Genomic DNA, 19,905 nt, shown 5'->3' with positions numbered 1-19,905 from the left:
CTCCAGGGAGGGCGCGGGGAGTGCACGCCTGGTTCCTCGTCCCACTCTCCCTGGGAAGTAGGAAATTGTGGCGCCCTGGCTCAGCCTGAATGTCAGCAGCGGATGGGCCCGGAGCGTTAAAGCCCGTTGACTACGACGAAGGAGCGCTCTGTGGCTCACCTGTGTGCACCTGCCCAGAGCGTTGGTTTTCCGCGTCTGCTGCGCATGGGCTGGTGCGCTAGGCGGTGGTTACCACGGTGTACCGGGTGTTCTAGAGTTTGCCTCCCCATCAGCTTGTGCGGAAGAAGTCGTCAGGCTTTGTGGTCTGGATTGGGCGGGGAAACCTGGACTCCCACTAGCTACTTGCGGATGTCCCAGAGCGAGATGCTTCCCTACCGTGCCTCGGTTTCCTCTTCCGTGGAAGGAGGATGGGCGTGCCTTGTCAGCGGAGTAGTTGGGAGGATTTCACCAGATCACGTCTGGGGAGGTCTCCAGGAGCTCCTGGACGTCGGGTAACTTCCGCAGCCACTGAGTTTTACCTCTTCTTGTGTATTGCTGGGCGGCAAGGTGTTAGTGGTTGGACATGAACTAGGCCTTTAATCCTGCCGCAACCACTTTCTAGCTGACTGATCTTGAGGAAGTTACTTAAACTCTCTAGGCCATAGTTTCTTCATTTGCAAACAGAAACAGTAATTATATTCAACTTTAAGGATGGGTGTGGAGATTGAATGAAGTAGTCCAAGCACAGTGCTCAGCACCGGGACCAGTGAAGAGTTTAAGGAGTGTGAGCCATTATTATTATTATTATTATTATTATTATTATTATTATTATTATATACTGGGAAGCTGGGCCCTCCTGGTTAGCTGTCACAAGAGACTGATTTCTTTATGAAGGTTTCAGACTAGGCTGGACCCCCAACTAAAAATGAGGACATCTTTCTATAAGCCAGCTCCAGCCTTGCCACTCTAGAATAGTCTCCTGCCCCCAGTAGCCACAGGGCAGACTTGCCCAGGGACTGGAGGGGTGATCCCTGGCTCCCATCCCTCTTGAAACATTTGCACACCTTATTCTCCTCTTCAGACCCTCGTTGGATCTATTCTGTTAGCAGGAATAGCTAGATCTGCCTGATAACAGGTCTGACTTTCCATTTGACCCCTCTATGGATATGACCTTGCCTGGTGGGCAAGAGATCCAGATTCTAGTCTTGTTCTGTTTTTGACTCACTGGGAGATCTTAGGCAAGTCACTTCCTTGTTTGGGACCTCAGAGCTGTTAAGTGACTTGCCTATCTAGAGAACTAGGCTAAGCCCAATTCCCAGTCCAGTTCTCTGATTCTAGGTAATGTGGAAGAGAGATGAGCAGTACATTTGGGGGTCAGAGGATGGAGCAGAGGATGGTGGAGGCCTCAGGGAGGCAGAAGGTTGTATATGGGATTGGGGTGGGGGTGATTCTCTCCCAAAGTTGCATCAGCATCAACCAGAGACTTTAAAAAACACTACAGATCCCTGGGCCCCGGCATAGATATTTGTTTAAACTTATTTAAGCTCCCTAGGTGATTCTAGGTGTAGTCAGGGTTGTAAACTGCTGGGCCTGATGGTCTCACAGGCCCCTTGGTTCTGAGATTCTTTGCCTGCCCCTTGCTTGTCTGGCCGCAGGAGCTCTTCTCTCTGGAGGTCACAGTTGAAAGAGGGAAGGCTAAGGTTGTTGGGGGTGGAGGGTAGGTAAGAAAAGGGAAGACCAGGAATCAGAAGGTGGGGGCTGTGTTTCTGGCTTCACCCCTTCTCTCCATGTGTAATCCCTGACCAGTCTCTTAACCCCCTCGCACCTCCATTTTCCCATCTGTAAAATGGGTAACTGATACCCTGCCCCACACCTCAGTGGATTGTTTTTAGGATTAGTGATATGGGAAGATAGTGACACGTGGGTGAGACCGGTGCTGTACAAGAGAGAGTTATATAGTTACAATTGACCTCGATTGTCAAGGCCTTGTTCTGTCGCTGTCCCCTGTGGCCTGCAGGGAGACCACTCAATGGCCCTTGCTTTGTTTCTCTTGGAGCCGGGTGGGACTCAGAACTTGGAATCTTTCCTTTCCAGCCAACTGAGCTTGCCCTACCAAGTCCTTGACTTCCCATCCCTGGAAGTATTTCAGCTTAAAAACCTCCCCACCCATGCCAAGAACTCAGCCACCTGCCAACTCTGCCAGGTCAGCTCTAGGTGCCAGATTTTCACTGCAGGGTGGAGGCCCAGTGTGAAGAAGTAATGTGTCCTAGACAGGCTTTGCTGCTAACTGGAAACCCCTTATAGGAAGGCCCATTATCTCTGGTACCATCCCTTGGAGTGAGGAGTGGGGCCAAGGGTTACTTGCTTTATAAGCCCAAAGTACTAAGACCTTCATCTCAGACTTGGGTCTGGAAGGGGCCATAAGTTTTACCATAGTCATGCGCCTTCTGTAAGACTTTGTATTTTCAGTCTTATTATCAAATATGAAATGCAAGGACACTGTACAAAATTTTAAAGTACCAAAGAGTAGTCATCAGCGACAAGCCTCCAGCCTCCCCCTCTCCCCTGGTGCGCCCTGTCCAGAAGGGACATCTATGATCAGTTTCTTACCATTCACTTCGAAGATAGCATCCTAGCCATAGGATGCCCTAGGCGCGGACATGTGCATGCGTTATATATTCTTTTTTTTTTTCCATATAAGGGAGCACATGATACACAGTTCTGCCCTTACCTTTCCACTTACATTTAAGTCCATGTGAATTTTGGAGCTCTGGTAGTGGCCGCCTCATTCTGTCTGATGGCTACATAGAGCTCACTGTAGCTCTATGCTATGCCCAAAGTCATTCAATCAGTCCCCAGCTGGGGAACTCGGGTTGTTTCCGATCTTTGGTGACTGCAAACAGCAGTGCAGCAAGGAGCTTTGAACATGTCATTTTGCACATGTGTGTGTATATCTGCAGGGTAATTTCTAGAAGGAGAACCAGTGGGTTAAAAGGGTACGAGAATGTATAATATACATACAGACATGCACTGATCATAAGCGGATGCAGCCTGATGGATTTTTACAAAGTGAACACACATGTATAATCAGCCCCCAGGTCAACCACTAGAATGGAGAGCAGAGGCCAGAAGCCCCCCCCGCCCCGCACCCGCTTCCGGTCACCACCCCCTCCCTCCAGTGGTAATCACAGTTGGAATGTCTAATAGCATAGAACCGCTTTGCCTGGTTTTGCATGTGCGTTTAGAATTTTGGTGTTTGTTAAACTGCCCTACATAGGGTTTATACCAATTATAGTATTATTTACTCTATTACTTTAAACTGACTCACTTTTTAACCTTAACTTATTTTTTAAAAGGAGGCTTTATATCACCACTGCCAATGGGAAACCGATGTTGAGCATCGACGAGAGCATGCAACTATAACACTAAATAGTGCAGGGAAAACAAAACGTGATTAAATCCTGGCTGGATGGGTGATGTAGGCTGTGCACCTGAGTTCTGTGTTCGAAAGGCAGGCGGGCAAGTGTTTGAGAGGCTGAAAGACAAACTGGCACCAAACAGATTTGCTCCCAGATGCAATGGGAAGGATGGGAAGGAGAGTGAGCAATGAAAATTGTTTCTCAGTCTATGAGTCAGTATAAATGTGACCTGAACCCCTCACATGACCTCCTGTCCCACACTTGGGGGCCCTCTCGTTTTCAGAGGGGGGACTGTGGGGCTCGGGGCATGTTTCAGGGTGCCTCCTCGGCCCCAGTTCAGGGCTCCTTCCGGTAGGTCTCACCCAGAGGCATTGGGGCCTCCTCTTCCTACCATGCAGCATGAATCACTCTGACACATGTGCCCTCAGCCCACTGGGGACACACCTCTAATTTTAGCACTGACCACAGGGTATCCTAGAGATCCGTTTACACCACTGGTTTTCCTTGCTGGACTGTGGGCTCCTGGAGGTCAGGGGTGTGGCTCGTTCATACCCTCTTCCAAGTGCTGGTCTTGGGTCTGGGCACAGAGTGAGTGCTCAGGGAAAGCTGTGTCTTGTGAGCCAGGATCTGAGGTGGGGGCCCCTGACCAGGGCATGAATTGGTTGTGTAGCCAGCAGTGGTCAGATTTGCTGAGGCCTTGGATTTGCAGAGTGGCCTGGGCTGATCACGGAGGCACTGACCCTCTGGAAAGCCTCAGTCTGTTGCCTTGACAATGGGGTAAGGATTTCCAGTTGGGTACAAAAGAGTGTCAGGGCTGGGGGATGTTGACTAATCAGGAAGAAAAGGACTTGGGGCGGGAGAGGCGAGTGGGAAGCCCTTGCCTTCTCCAAGGATGGAGAAGCTTGGCCTGTGATTCTTTATATTTTCCTATAGTTTAGGTTTAAGAGTGTGGACCCTGTACCAGGCTGCGTGGGTTCAGATCCCAACTCTGGTGTTTATAAATTGAGTGACTTAAGCAGTAACTTCCATGAGGCCTCCATTGCCTTATCTGTAAAGTGGGTGATCCTGGAGAGCTGCTGAGACCCTGAAATGGATGAATATACAGGAAGAGCTTACAGCCGTGCCTGGTACATTAGCACAAACACTATAGCAACTACTTAAGGATTAGCCAATCTTTTCCTACCTTCCTCTCTATTTTTCTAGGAACTCAAGATCCATAGACTGAGAATTAGAAAGGTCCTTAAAGGTACCTCTAGAGTGACCTTTTCATTTTACTGAGGAGAACAGGCCGGGAGAGAGGAAGCGAGTTGCTTTAGACCCCATAGCAAGTTTGGGACAGACCAAGAGCAGGACCCATGCAACCTGACTGCATTGGGTGGCCATGACCTTCAGCAGCCCTCACCCTGCCCCCCTCTCCCCCCCGCCACCCCGTGGTCTCCCCCTGCTGTCAGGGCCCAAGGTGTAGGTGGAGGATAGCATTTCTGGAAGGAACCATGTCCCTGGCCTCCAGTTAAGCACTAGATGAAGCCAGACAAAAAAGAAAATAGATTCAGTTTCCAGCAGGAATTTCTAACTTTTGAAAAGAGCTTTACTGTTTTTGTGAAAATAATATGTGTGCTTAGTTAAAAAAACCTTTCAGGCAATTCAGTTGAGTACACTGAAGAGTGTAGAAGTCACCTTTGTTCTGGCCCTCGGGGAGCACCCCTGTTACAGGCTGTTAAACACACATCTGGATATTTCCTTGTACCTACAGGCACATACTTAATTTCCTGAATTTTAAAAATTATTATTGTGCTTGAATCCTCAGGCAGGCCCATTTTCCTCTTGTTCTAGGCAAGCATTTCAAAGAGAACTTGGTGAAATTTAAGCAGAAAGTGACTTCATCCTGGAGAAGCAGCCACCAGGTCTAACGGGCTGTCAGAAGATGTGGAAGCAATGGGGCTAGGGTCCCCCCTCCCAGCCTGGCCAAGAGGCCTTAAAAATCCAGAGAATCAAGAAGGCAGACCTGGAAGGCACTTGGAGAATCTTCCAATGCACTCATTTCGCAGATGAGTAAACTAAGGCCTCAAGGAAGTTTCTTTGCCCTTAGCTTAGGCTTCTGAGCCTGAGCCCTTCTCTTCCTCTAAGAGAGGCATTGTTTTAAATTGTAGGAATGGATTGGGACCTCCCCGTCTTTGGCTGTTTGTTCCCAGGACGCAGGAGTAACAACCTGTCCTCCTTCCTACCCAGCCTGGTGCCTTACCTCTCCGGGTGACTCACAATGCCAGCCTGGGGTGGGGCTCAGAGTAAACCAGATAAGAGACTGATAATGAAATTTCTGTACCGGCTGGCTCTGTGTACAGGGGGAAAGAGGTCTTCTGGGTTAGCCCCAAACACACGAGATTGAGATTAACCTTGTCCAGAGAGAACCTGTGCATGTGAGTGGGTTTGAATTGCATCTTAGTGGAAGGCGCGGAGTCCAGTCCTGACCTGCAATTCTCTCCAGGGTGGAAGTGGTTCTTTGCTCCTTCAGTCAGCAAATAGTTATTTGATGCCAAGTGTGTATGCCAGGCACTGTGATGTTTACTGGGAAATACCTATGAACAAGGCAGACTTAGTCCAGGCCGCCTGGGTGGCTCAGTTGGTTAAGCGACTGCCTTCGGCTCAGGTCATGATCCTGGAGTCCTGGGATTGAGTCCTGGGATCGAGTCCCGCATTGGGCCCCCTGCTCGGTGGGGAGTCTGCTTCTCCCTCTGACCCTCCCCCCTCTCATGTGCTCTCTCTCTCATTCTCTCTCTCTCAAATAAATAAATAAATAAATAAATCTTTAAAAAAAAAAAAAAAAAAGACAGAATTAGTCCAGGCCTTGGAAGACAGACATACCAGTAAATAAATGTAGCTTGTGATCAGTGCTAAAGAGGAAATTAGGGAGCAAGGGGAGGAGATGAAAGTTCCTACTTTCATGGTGTGGTCAAGGAAGACCTTTATGAGGAGCTGGCATTTCAGCTGAGGTCCAAGGAATGAGAAGGAGCCAGCCATAACAAAGTCCTGCGAGGGCATCTCAGACAGAGGGAGTAGTCCATACAAAGGCCCTGGGGTAGGCCAGCATGGCTGAAGCAGATGGGGAAGCCTAAGAAGGGCCAAGTTGTGGGTGGGAGGGTGGCAGGGGCCTAGTCCTATGAGGAGTATGGGGTCTGAGTGACTGAAAGCGGAGGTTTACTTGTCAGGACCCGACGGCAGGGCTGGCTGGAGACACAGATCAAGTGCTGCTTCTGCTGTGTGACCCTGGGTAAAGGACCACCTCTTTGAGCCTCCCACACTTCTCATCTCTGGATACACTAGAGGCCTTGGGGAGGCTTCTGCAAGAGGAGAGATGCAAAAGCATCAAGCACCCTGTAGGGCCCGGCGTCCCCGGGGGCCTTGCAGAGCTCAGGGGGGCTGGGACTTAAGATGTGAGACCTTCTGGAGTCTGTCTTAGTAGAGGAGGCTACTTTCTGCTGGGGATGCTCTGTCTGCCTAGAGCAGATGGCTGTGGCCATAGCCTTAGGCTGAGAAGTCTGACCCCTCGGGCGTGCATGTGGCCTTTTTCGGAGGCTGGGTCCTTCCCACCCCTTAGTCCCTGGGCTCTAGCAGTGCACCAGCAGAAACCGTGCTCCACGTGATGGGCATGCATGTCCAGGCAGAGGCCATCCTAGAAGTGTCCCACAAGGCGGAGCACTGGTCCCAGCACCTGGGGAAGTGGGGCCGGGAGAAGCTCTTCCAGGAGCCCAGGGGCCAAGGTGTCCCTATGGCAGGGAGTGGCAGACAGAACACAGGGTCACAGCCTACATCACCCACAGTAACTAGCTAGGATTTAATAAAGTTGTCCCTCCGCAACTCCTGTCCTCCTCTTATTTCTGCTCTGATCGTGACTCCCCCACCCCCACCCCGCCCTTGGGGATGCAAAGAGTCAAGTGGCCACTGCCACCCCTACGGGAGCCCAGAGCCCAGCTGTCTGTCCACTGCTGACTCAGTGTCCCCGCCAGAGCCTCCTGGGAGGCCCTGGCCGGCCCCGCCCCCGTCACAGAATGTCTGCAGCTGCCTGAGCTCTCTGCTAGCACTCGGTGACTGACAGCCTCTCAAGGGACAGGGCTGGTTCCTCTCCCCGCACCCCCAGCGCAGCACAAGGCCAGGCAAACAGTGATCCTGGGGCAGAGGTTGAGCGGAACCCAGCCAGCGTTCCAAGCTGCTGCCCGAGTTCCCTGCTGCACACAAGGCCACGCAGCAGGCCTCTGTCCCCGGGCACAGTGGCAGTCCTGTTCACAGGGGGGACCCCCATCCCCCAGATGGAAAGGCTAATCCCGGGGGAAATCACCGAGTGGGGCTCATCTTCCCCTCTGAACGATGTTGTTCCACTGGCCACACAGTTTGAGAACCAGAGGCAGCTGCTGTGGGGTCTGGCAGATTTCCTCCCGTCTGAAAGGAAGGGGCTGTGCCAGGTGCCCTCCGCGGCCCGTGGGAGTCAGCATGGGTGGGGCATTTGTCCAGCTCTAGGCTAGGCCTGGGCCAGGAGGGGGAAATGGAGAAGACGAAGGTGTCATCTTCCTCACCCAGTGGGTCACCCCGCGAGGAGGATGGAAGCTAAATGTGGGCAGGAGCAGCCAGAAGTCACGGGCCGTTTGCTGTCCCGCTGGGCAGCCTGGATTATAGAGGAGCCTCGGGGTGACTTGGGAGAGGAGGGAAGGGGGCTTAAAGGACGATGGGCACAGACAGGAGCGCAGACGAGCCTCAGGAGAGGGAGGGCGGTCACAGCAGAGGGACGATGGCTGGGCCTGGACGCAGAGGTCAGATGCACCCCTGGGGAAGGCTGGGCCTGGAGGCCACGGAGACCCAGCTCCATCAAGTAGCAGATCAGGGGAAGATCACTTGGGTGATGGGTGAGGAGCGAGACGGATGGGCTGCATGACTGTGGACAAGTCAGCCACAACTCTCTGGGCCTCAGTTTCCTCATCAGTGGGAAGGGGAGATCTCTGCAAGTCATGGGGCCAGGCAGATGGGGCGGAGCCTGCAGCATAGGTGCTGGGCGCTGGCATCACCAGGCAGGAGCCCTGCGCTCCAGGGGTGTTGGTCAGGGGGTGCCGGAGGGTATGGGAAGGATGCCATCGGGTGCCTGCCGCACCAACACTTTGTTTCACCTCTTTGGATCCTCAGAGCAACCCGTGTGAACCAGGCAGACAGGGGACACTTGTTCCATTTTACAGCTGAGGAGACTGAGGCCCCCACCGGGGAAGGGACTGGCACAACCCACCGTTTGCATCCATCCCCCAGGACCAGAGCTATTCACTGTTGAAAGTGCCTGCTGTGTTGTATTTAATCTTTTCCGAAGGGAACTTTCTCACCCAGGGAGGCATTTGCATCTTGGCCTGTAGGAAAGTAAATATTTGCATGGAGGGGAAGAAGGAAAACAGCTTTGGCCTGGTCTGGACTCAGGGGCTTAGAGCCCCCTTCCTTCCTGCTGGGAGAGAACCACCTACTCCCAGGGCTGCTGGAGGCCCCTCCCAGGATACTGTGCGTGGCCTTGGACCAGTCACATAGGCTTTCTGTGCTGTTTCCGATCCCTTACCAGGGGATGGGCTGTGCTGGGGGCAGCATGGGGGGACCACGGTGGTGCTTGGGGCCACTCAGTTCCTGTGCATGCATAGCATGTCGGGTGCTGTGCTGGGCTCCATGTGCTTGGCAAGAGAGCAGAAGCCAACCCCTGGGGCCACCCCATTGCAGACTGGGGCCAAGTCCTCTAGTTGGAGTGGAGTGGGATGCTGGCTTCCGGGGCTGGTGTCAAATTCTGAGTCTGGGTCACTTCCTGAGGTCAAAAGGACCTTCTAGATCAGTGGGCCTCGACTATGGCTTGAGGCTGCTGGTCCTGGAGGATTTTGCAAGTACACACCAGGCCCTATCTTCGGAGTTGATACACTGGGTATGAGGTGGGACCCAGGCAGCTCTCATTTTTAAACGTCCCCAGGTGATTCTAATGTGCAGCTTGGAGCGGAAGCCGCAGCTCTGGTGGTGCCTGTGAGGGAACTCTGACCGGACTGGCCAGGTTTCCAAGCCAATCTTCTCTCCGTGTGAATCCCGAGTGACGTGCTGAAACTCCCCCAGCCTCCTGGACAATCTGGACAGTGTCTGTGCGCTGGGAGTTAGTGTACTGTTTGCAAGAGGCTTGCTGCTGGTGCTGGTCCCGGGACAGGAGAGAAGGACTAGCTGGGATTGGAGGAGGGGCACGAGGGAGTCGGCAGGCTCAGCCTGGGTGAGAAGGGCCGGTGGAGGCCTGCGGAGACTGCCAGCTTGGGGATGTGGGGGATGGCTCAGGAGGCTGGGCTTCTCCGGGGCACTGGGATGTATCTGGGGAGTGGCGGGGGGGGGGGGTCCGTGAGTTCTAGAATATTGTTTGCCTTTTGGTTATCTTTACAACATTCTTTCACCTGTTCTAAAGGTAACACTTCTCTGTAGTCAACTTTGTAACTTAACAAGTATTTTTGTGAGTATTTTTGTGAGTCAGGGATTCACACTTGGGAGTTGAGCTAGGATGGTTCCCCGCCCCCCCTTAAATTATGTCTTCAGTTTGAGAACCACTGATGCATGGGCATTGTGTTTGGAATGTCCGTTGTGATCTCGTTGACCTGCAGTTCTGACCCCTGTAGGAGAGACATGGCAGGTGGTTGTCCATCCCCATTTCCCAGATGGGAAAACAGTTCCAGATAGGTGAGATGTATTTGTCTGGGGTCATGGTGATGAGTTAGTGACCAGTTAGTGGAAGGATGGGAACTCGATTTCTGACTCTGCTCACTGAGCTCCGCAGTGGATTGATGGTCCCCCACCCCACTCCACCCTCCCACCCCAAAAAAAGATACGTTCATGTTTGCGAATGTGACCTTACTTGGAAAAGGGGTCTTGGTAGATATAATTAGGTTCTGAATCTTGAGATGAAATCATCCTGATCATCTGGGTGTGCCTTAAATCGAAGGCCAAGCGTCTTTATAAGAAAAGGCAGGGGAAGCTTTGGGATGAAACACAAACACAGAGGGAAAGACCACACGGAGGCAGAGGCAGAGGCAGGCGGGGTAGGCGCCAGAAGCCGGCAGAGGCGGGGAAAGATTTCTCCCAGAGCTCCGGAGGTCGAGGAGCCTTGGGACACGTCGGTTTCAGACCTCAGACCTCCAGACTGGCTGTTGCCCTAAGCCACCCAGTTGTTACGGCGCAACTCCAGCAAACTTGGGATTCCTGAGGGCAGCTTCAGGGAACAAGCGCAAGCCTTCTCTGCTCCACGAGGTTGTCTCACTAGTGCGGGGCCCAGCTGAGCAGGGGGAACGGCTGTCCCTTCTTCCGGGCTGTGCTGAAGACTGCGGAGGCCGGGATGGGGTTTGGGGGCGGAGCAGGGCTGGCGTGGGGCGAAGCCTACCGTCCGGCCCCGCCCCCTCCCCGTCCCTGCCGCCCGAGCAGGCCAGTGGTTGTGCTCTCGGATGGAAGGAGGGTAAAGCAGGGGAGGGGGATGTGAGCTAGCTCTCAGGAAACTGCTTGCCAAGCGGGGCTGTAAAACATTTAGGCTTCTCGTACAGCCTTTCGGAACAGGAGTGTCACCTGTTACCTGGCGCGGGTAGAATGTGACTTGGACTTCCAGCTGGGCCAAACTCCCAGGGGCCGCGGAGGGCACCTGGCGCAGCCCCTTCCTTTCAGACGGGAGGAAATCTGCCAGACCCCACAGCAGCTGCCTCTGGTTCTCAAACTGTGTGGCCAGTGGAACAACATCGTTCAGAGGGGAGGATGAGCCCCACTCGGTGATTTCCCCCGGGATTAGCCTTTCCATCTGGGGGATGGGGGTTCCCCCTGTGAACGGGACTGCCGCTGTGCCCGGGGACAGAGGCCTGCTGCGTGGCCTTGTGTGCAGCAGGGAACTCGGGCAGCAGCTTGGAACGCTGGCTGGGTTCCGCTCAACCTCTGCCCCAGGATCACTGTTTGCCTGGCCTTGTGCTGCGCTGGGGGTGCGGGGAGAGGAACCAGCCCTGTCCCTTGAGAGGCTGTCAGTCACCGAGTGCTAGCAGAGAGCTCAGGCAGCTGCAGACATTCTGTGACGGGGGCGGGGCCGGCCAGGGCCTCCCAGGAGGCTCTGGCGGGGACACTGAGTCAGCAGTGGACAGACAGCTGGGCTCTGGGCTCCCGTAGGGGTGGCAGTGGCCACTTGACTCTTTGCATCCCCAGGGGCGGGGTGGGGGTGGGGGAGTCACGATCAGAGCAGAAATAAGAGGAGGACAGGAGTTGTGGAGGGACCCCTAGTCCCTGTGACAGGAGTGGGGTCTGTTTGTCCCCATCTTCTTTCTCCCCTATGGACTCCCCTGGGGCTGGCCTGTCTTAGAACTGAACTTTCCTTTTTGCAGTCGAGAAGCGCTCCATGCTGCCCCCTGTCCAGTCTGCTCGTGCCTTCTGGATCCTCCTGTTTTGTCCTTTTTAAAGCTAATGATCAGTGAGCCCTCCCTCGGTTTGAGGGACGTGCTCTCATTTACTCGGCCAGCCACCCGGAGAGGCAGCATTGTCGGCTCTACACCGAGGTGAGGAGAGGCCCAGAGAGGTTAGGGAACTTGCAAGGAAATGCCCAGCCTCACTCTCTCTCAGTTCCTTTCTGTCTCAGGAGCTTCTCCTTGGAAGACCGTTTCCCTTTTGGAGACTTGGGCTGTTTGAGGGAGTCGTTGGTTCATTGGCTCCTTTACTCAGGCAGCCTTGGGGGCCCTCCTGTTCTCCCCGACGCTCTGCTAGAGGAGCAGGGGCCCCGGTGTGGGGAGCAGCTTCCCAGGGCAGGGGCTCCGGACCCCCACCCCGTGTGGATTGTGGGACAGGAGGGAGCTGGCCCGAAGCGGCACAGGAGCCGGGACCCAGATCTACATCGGGCTCTCTGGAACTGCAGGAAGACAGAAAAGGAGTTGGCATCCCTGTCATTCAGTGTCCATCACTGTCCTTTTAATATTTCCGTCAGGAGAGGGCATGCCAGGGCGTGAGAACTCTTGTTCCTGATGAGGGAGGACAGCTTGTGGTGGAGGGAGCGCGAGCCTGAGAGTCTGGAGACCCAGGTCACAGCTGCTATCCAATGGCTAAGATGCTGTGTGACCTCTTGGGAGTGACAGCCTCTCTCTGGGTCTCACATTCCCATCTGCAAAATAAGGGGGTTGGGCCAGAGCCATGTCCATCTGCTTATTCCTGGTGGTTCGAAAGAGGCTTTTAGGTGGTCCCTGGGGTAACATTTTAAAATTTAATAGATATGCATGAACTGTGATATGTGCGGAAGAAAATGATTTCTCAAATCTATGATTTCATAGATATTGGTAGGTTAGGTCAGGATCCTGTTTATTTTACTAAGGAAAAGCTGATTTAAAGAAATGTGGTGGAAACTCCCGGTCAGGTGTAGGCACTTAACACGGTCTTTGTATCTGCTGACTTAAAAAAAAAAAAAATGGGGATTCTCACTACGTGTTAGAGCACCTTACAGCTTACAAAGGAGTTTCCCTGTCTCTTGGGGTCCTCTGTGTGACAATGGGCAGGTGTTAGCGTTCCTGGTTAATGGCAGAGGCAGCCAACGCTCAGAGAGGGAAGTGGTCTGTCCAAGGTCACACAGCTCCTAAATGGCGGGACTGCATCTTGCTAGTTTGTTGTGTGTGTGTTCCCTTACCCTAATTTTCTTAAAGCAGAGAAGGAGGGAACTGAGGGTGTAGAGTGACCCCCTTCTGCCTTCCCCCAGGCCGCTCTCCCGTGCACAGGGAGGACCGTGCCCCGAAGCCTCAGGGTCCTGTTTTCTAGTAGGCTTTCTTGGTTGTATAATTGGTAGGTTCCTGTTATAACCTACATTTAGCCCCAGTTAGCAGTTAGTGAGACATCTGGTGAGGGCATTAATCCCAGGCTGCAGGAAGCAGCCTGCCCCCAGCCTCTGGAGAGCAGGCCCCTGGCTGTGGCCACGGAGACTTCCCAGGCCAAAGGGAAACTCAGACCTGTAAACAGCCTTCCTCTTGGGAAAAATGGAACTTGGATCTTGCCGGCTTTCCCAACTTTTTATTGTAAAAAGATTAAAACAGAGAGAGAAGGTGAAGGAATGACAAAAGGAACACTCAGATGCCCATCAGCCAGAATCGAAACATTTGGCCAGGTCAAAGTCATGATGACAGTTCACTCCGAATATCCCAGGATGCATCTTCTAAAAAAGAGAGAGAGAGAGAGAGAGAAAGAACATTCTTGGCTATAACCATCATTATCATGCCTAGGGAAATACAAAGTCCATATTAAAATTTCTCCAGTCGTCCCTAAAATATTTCTCACAGTGCATTAAAAACAACAAATCAGGATCCAGCATCACAGTTCCTGCACTGCATTGAATCTCATTTTGACAAAAAAGGTCGCAGTGCATTTGAAACGTGAGTGGAAATACTTCTGAGTCCCTGAATGTTATATGTTCTGAAGCCCTGGAAGGACGATTGTGTGTCACCTGCCTGCCTTTGCCTGATCCACCAGGATCTGCTGGGGCCTTGTGCCCTCGTTGCTTAGGGAAAATCAGCAAGTGGATACGGGAAGACTTGCTGGACCTGGATATTGATGTGATGCAGGGGTAGAGGGGGCCTGCATGAGCCCTCGTCCTGTTGGAAGCCAGCCTTGGGACTCCCTGAGTGTCCACCCCAAATCCCTAGCCGCACGTGCTGGGCCCTGTGCCAGGCCCTGGGGGAGGTGCTCGAGGGAGCTGCACAAGCCAGAGCTGGCTGCCCACATGACCTGGTGTTGCTAGATCGTGGATGCTCTGCAAACAGCCAGTGTGTATGAGCAGGTTTTGGGGACGTCTGTGTGCCCACGGATATGTGGGACGCAGTCTTGGGTTCCTTGGTTCTGGAGGGTTGGGGTGGGGCAGGAGAGGCCCTTTCTCTCTTGCAAGCTGGAGAAACCTGGTTGCCAGAGAAGCTTCAAATCAGTAGTTCCGAAATCAAGTTGTCAGAGGGGAAAGGAGCTCGAAAAAAAATTTTCTTTTAAACCCACAGAAAAGTTGAAAGAAGAGTTTAAAGAATGCCTGCATGCTTTTGGTTAACAATTGCTAACATCTCGTCTTAACATCTCTTTCTCTCTGATCTTTCTCTCTCTCACTTTCTCTCTCTCTCTCTCAATACAACACTTTTTTGCCACCGAGCCGAAAGAAAGCTGCAGGCACTGTGAGCTCACCCTTAGATACTCCAGCGTTCAGCTTTCCAAAAAAGGCATTCTCCCACGCGCTGCCATTCTCCATCTGAAAAAGAATCTCCATAAAATAAAACCTCATCTCCTATGCGGTTCCTATCCGGTTGTTCCCCAGATGTCCTTTGGGGTGGATCTTTTACTCAGCCAGGATGCACTCGAGGTTCACACACTGGCTTGGCCAAGACGCGTCTCTGGAATCCCCCAGTCTAGTCCATCCGCACTGCCTGTGATTCCTTGGACGGCTCCGGGCCGGTGACCTGCAGACGCCTGTGCTCTGGATTCGCGTCTCGGTTTCCTGGTCACTGGGCTCAGGCCACACATTTCTGGTACAAGCGCTGCACGGGGGCTGTGGCGGGAGGCCCGGGATACTACACTGGTTTGGAGGCGTCTGATGTCCGGCCACCCCGCTGCTGGCCGTGCCAAGCCAGCCTGCCAGCCCCCTCCATTGTCAACATGCATGTCCCCTTGATGACAAATAAGCTGTGGGATGACTCTTCGGGGCTATATGAATATTCTCTTTGATGAAAAGACTTTTTTTTTTTAAAGATTTTATTTATTTATTTGAGAGAGAGAGAGCGAGAGAGCATGAGCGGGGGCGGGGAGGGGCAGCAGGAGAAGCAGGCTTCCTGCTGAGCAAGGAGCCCCGATGCGGGGCTCCATCCCAGGATCCCGGGATCATGACCTGATCCAAAGGCAGATGCTTCACCGACTGAGCCACCCAGGAGCCCCACAAAGAACTTTTGAAAGCAAATCTGAGCGTGTGACTCTCTGCTTAAATTATTTCAGCTATTTCCCTATTGCAATGTCAAACTATATCTCAGATCTGCCTGCTTCTCGCCCCCTCTCCATGCCCCCCCTCGTCCAGGCTGCTGCCACCTGGCATCAGGGTGACCGCAGGAGATTCCTGACTGCTTTCCCTCTGCGCCTCCAACCCCACCTCCAGTCTGTTCTCAGCACAGCAGTCAGTCCCAGTAACTCTTTTGAAAATCAAGGTCAGTCAGAGGTTCCTCTGTAAACCTGCGCGCCTCCCACACACTCGGAGCAAAAGTCTGAGTCCTCTCAGTGGCTTCCCAGGCTTGACCTGACTTGCTTTGCCCCCCCGCACCCCCGCCCATGCCCTCTGACCTCATCTCCTACACAGTCCCCCTCTGTCACCCCATAGATGCTCTTCTGTGAGCACAGGAGCACATTCCAAGGTCTTGGTAGCTCTCGAACATTCATCCATACGTCTCATGGATGTTAGAGAGCCCTCCGCTACTTCAAGTCCTTGCTCAAATGTCACTTTCCCTGACTAAGCCATTTAAAATGACAGTCTCCTCCCCCAGCCTCCCCAGCCTCCTTTCCTGTTTATTTCCTTCATAGCACTTATAACCATGACATACTGTGTTTTTCTTATTTGTCTGTCCCCAGCTAGAATGTGAACTCCCCCCAAAGACGGGACTTGTGTGTTTGGTTCGCTGCTCTAGCTGTGTCCCCCCCGCCTCTCGTTCCCCAAACAGCTGCTCTCAGGGTGTGCTCCAGCCTTCCCTGGGGGGCCCCTTTCAAGGGGTCCCTGAAGTCAAAACCATTTGGAGGACCCTTTTTATAGTGACACTGAGATGTTGCTTGCCTTCCCCTCTGTCATCCTCGGGCGTGTTTAGTGGGGGTATTCCGGGGCACTGGGTGGGGGGGTGATTATGACTATAGACTGAGCGAGGAGCAGCTAGGAGACGGCAGCCGTCTTCCTATCAGCCACACAGTGTTTGCAAAAATGTAAAGTTCAGGGGCGCCTGGGTGGCTCAGCCTGTTAAGCGTCTGCCTTTGGCTCAGGTCATGATCTCAGGATCCTGGGAACGAACCCCACGTTGGGCTCCCCGCTCAGCGGGGAGTCTGCTTCTCCCTCTCCCTCTCCCCCCAAGTCCTGCTGGTGCGTGCGCTCTCTCTCTCTCTCTCTCTCAAATAAAAAAATCTTTTTTAAAGAATGTAAAGCTCATACCACTCTTTTCACTCCATTTTTTTTTTTTTTGGAAAATATTTTATAAGAAGTATGCTATTTATGTTGTAAGTCTATTACTATTTCTAAATGAGTTAATAAATGTTTAGAATATGTCTGTTTTAATTTCTTATGTAGTCAATAATTAATAGATATCCACAAAAACAAAAGCTCTAGGGTCCTCCAAATGTTTTAAGAGTAAAAAGGAGTCCTGAGATCAAAACCTTTGAGAACCACTGGCTTAAAAGTCCCCTGAGTAAAGAGCTGTTGAATGAATGAACGTTTTGGTTTAACCTGAGAGGCCTGGCCTCTGTGAGCCTGCCTGGCCTCCTCCCTCTTCCAGTCACCGGTGCTTGGCTCCAGCTGTGCAAACCTGCTGTCCCCCTGGTACCTTCCTGGGCTTCCGAAACTGCTCGCCACTTCAGAAATCTTTGCTTATCTATCCCATGCATTAAATGGACTCCGTTCAAGCATCACCTTCTCCAGGAAGCCTTCTCAGATTTCACTGGTCTTGCCTATGATTTAGCATCTCCTCCTCTCTGGGCCCTCTGCACACTCTGCCCCGGTGTTTCCCTAACTCTGCTGCATTTGCTGGTATGCTCGTGTGTCTTACCAGATCGAGTTCTTTGAGGGCAGGAGCTAAGTTTTATCTTTTTATGCCCAGTGCTGGGTACATAATAGGTATTTAATAAATGTATGTTGAATCAGTGAATGCTGCCTTGGGATTCACAGCAAGGACTCTCCTTCCCCCAAATTATCCTTGGAGCAAAGTGCCTCTAAAAGGGGAAATGGTTTCTGGCCTCTAATTTGAAGATGTCCGTGTTAGAACTGTACTGTATCTTTACTGGGGAAGGAGGAATCACATTTCTTGAACACCAGAAACTTTTGCATGGCATCCTGCTTCAGGGACAGTGTGGTTGAGCCGGCCACTGTGGACCAGCTCTGGCCCTGAGCACTTTTCATGTAGCTGCTGTGGGGAGAGTGTGGTCTGGGACCTAAGCCCCCCAACGTCCTATGAACTTGTGGAAGTGACACATTTGCAGACTTTGAAGTTGTTGAGGTCAAAGATGGGACGTGTGTAGCTGGGTCCTGCCGTCACGCCCTGCCCGCGGTCGGTAATAAACACCTGACGTTATTTGCTCAATGGGCATAATTAATACGACGAATATCAGTACCGGTGAGGGCTTCCCATTGTTGATTTCATAGGTGATCAGAAGTGGAGAGAGATCCCTGTAGCTGGGGTGATCCAGAAAGGCTTCCCAGGGGAGGAGGGCTTTGAGCTGAGTTTTGGCGGATGGGTATTAGCCCCTTACACCTTTACTATTTCCAAAAAAACAGTTGGTGTCCTACCCACTGCTGCTGTAGGAGACAGAGTGCTGGTGGTTTGTGTCTTGGTGGAGGCTGGGGTGGGAAGGGCACCTCTGTCCCCTGTAGGGCTTTTTCTCATGCTGAAGCGTGACGTTCTGGACCAGGTAGGAAAGCAGTGGGATCCCAGGAGAGGGGTCTTTGGGCCACCCTTCGTCCGCTGATGGCCGGGATTCTGGGTGGGGCTGTCCTCGTATGAGTTTCCATGGACTTCTGGAGCAGTGAAGGGATTTTGGGGCTTGTAGCCAACATCCTCCCTTTTGGAGCAGGGAAACTGAGGCCCAGAGAGGGGAAGGGGCTTGCCCAAGGTCACATGGGAGCTGGTGACAGACTGGGATTAGTCTCCCCTCACCTCCAACTCTCCTTCCAATGTATGGTACTGCTCCTTTTCCCCTTTGCCCTTTGACCTCTTTGGAGTCATGAACCCTGGCAGTGGAGGCAGTTTATGTTCTCGGAGGCCCCGCACATGCCAGGCACTGACCCTTGCGGTCTGACTGCCCCCTCTCCCTTCCAGCTCTAGTTCAGGGGCAGAGGGGGAAAGAATGAGGTAAGGGCCAAATTTATATAAAAAGCAATTTGATTCATTTTTTTCTTAGATAAAAAACTACATCTAACGTAAAAAATAAGAAACATGAAGCACTTAGTGTAGAGACCACCCTTAATTTACATATGGCCAACTCAGCCAGGTGACCCTTGGCAAGGGGTCGCCTGGCCATGGGTCCTCAGCTCCCTGCTGGAGCTCTTCCTTCCCTCTCCCACTGCCCTGCCCTGCCCTGCCCACTCCTGTTCAGGCAGCTGCCTCTTTTTTTTTTTTTTTTTTTTAAAGATTTTATTTATTTGTTAGAGAGAGGGAACACAAGCAGGGGGAGTGGGAGAGGGAGAAGCGGGCTCCCCTCTGAGCAGGGAGCCCGATGCGGGGCTCGATCCCAGGACCCTGGGATCATGACCTGAGCCGAAGGCAGCCGCTTAACCAACTGAGCCACCCAGGCGCCCCGGCAGTTGCCTCCTTTACGGGGACTTCTTTCCGCAGCCCGGAGGGTCGGGGAGAAGTGAGACCACAGGAGGCCCCCGCCTACCCACCAACCCTGTCCCTTGAAGTTCTTGCCTTCACTTTGGGTTGTTTCTGGGAAAAGCCCCAGGCCAGTAGAAGAATCGGGGATGTCTGGTCCAGTACCTGGTGGACACATGCATGCTCTAAATGGCTGCTGGGACCTGAACTGGAAGCCATTGTCTAGAACAAAGCCCCCTTGTCACCCCTGTGAGCCTGTGTCTCCTTTTAAAAGGTCTGAGAGGCGGGGAGGCCTGGGCCACCTTCCCTGCTCCTGGCAGCAACCCACGGCCCTGAGCGGGAGAGCCTTCACTCGCTGGATGCTGGGTGCTGTGGCAGATGGCACCCCGGGCCAGAGGGAGAGGGTAAGCAGTGGTGGTTTGGCACAACCAGCAGGAAACACCCCCAGCCCCACACTGCAGAGCTCTTCCTCCTGAGGGGCCCCCAAGCCCGGATCCCAGTTTCCATTCTCTATTCTTCACCTCTCAGCTGGAGCTCCATCCCTAGGCCTAGGGCACTGCCTGCAGTGACCAGAGCGGGGGGACTTCCTGTCCCTACTGCCAGGCCCGCCTGTCTGCTGTCCCACCGCTGCCAGGCCCACCCATCCAGGATGCATTCCAGGGACCCGTGGCTTCTTGTGCTGATGGGCCTCTGTTAATGAGCCCGCCTGGCTGGGGCCCACGTGGGCCCGAGATCTGCGAAGATAATCACCCAGATGCCACGGGAACGCAGCCCTGGGAGCAGCTTCTGACTCTCTTGGTCCTGACACAGTGAAGGGGTTGGGGGAGAGGGAGGCCTGGAGAGGGAGGGAAAAGAAAACCAGGGAGAGGAATGTGTTGGGTGGAGGTGATTTGCTCTTGACTCTCCTTTTTCCCTTGGCTCTTTCCCTGGTTTTCAGATGAACCACAAGT

General features: G+C 53.0%; 1 protein-coding gene across 1 annotated transcript in view; it reads left to right on the top strand.

Annotated features, from left to right (window-relative positions):
* Window positions 1-19,905, top strand: part of TSPAN15 (tetraspanin 15) — a 49,732-nt gene that overhangs the window by 299 nt on the left and 29,528 nt on the right. The window lies entirely within an intron of this gene.

Source organism: Eumetopias jubatus, unplaced genomic scaffold (assembly GCF_037043125.1).
Source record: "Eumetopias jubatus isolate StellerSeaLion01/CBP00866 unplaced genomic scaffold, mEumJub1_p1.0 scaffold_17, whole genome shotgun sequence".
Classification (NCBI taxonomy): domain Eukaryota; kingdom Metazoa; phylum Chordata; class Mammalia; order Carnivora; family Otariidae; genus Eumetopias; species Eumetopias jubatus.
This window is presented reverse-complemented; position numbering and strand designations above follow the sequence as displayed.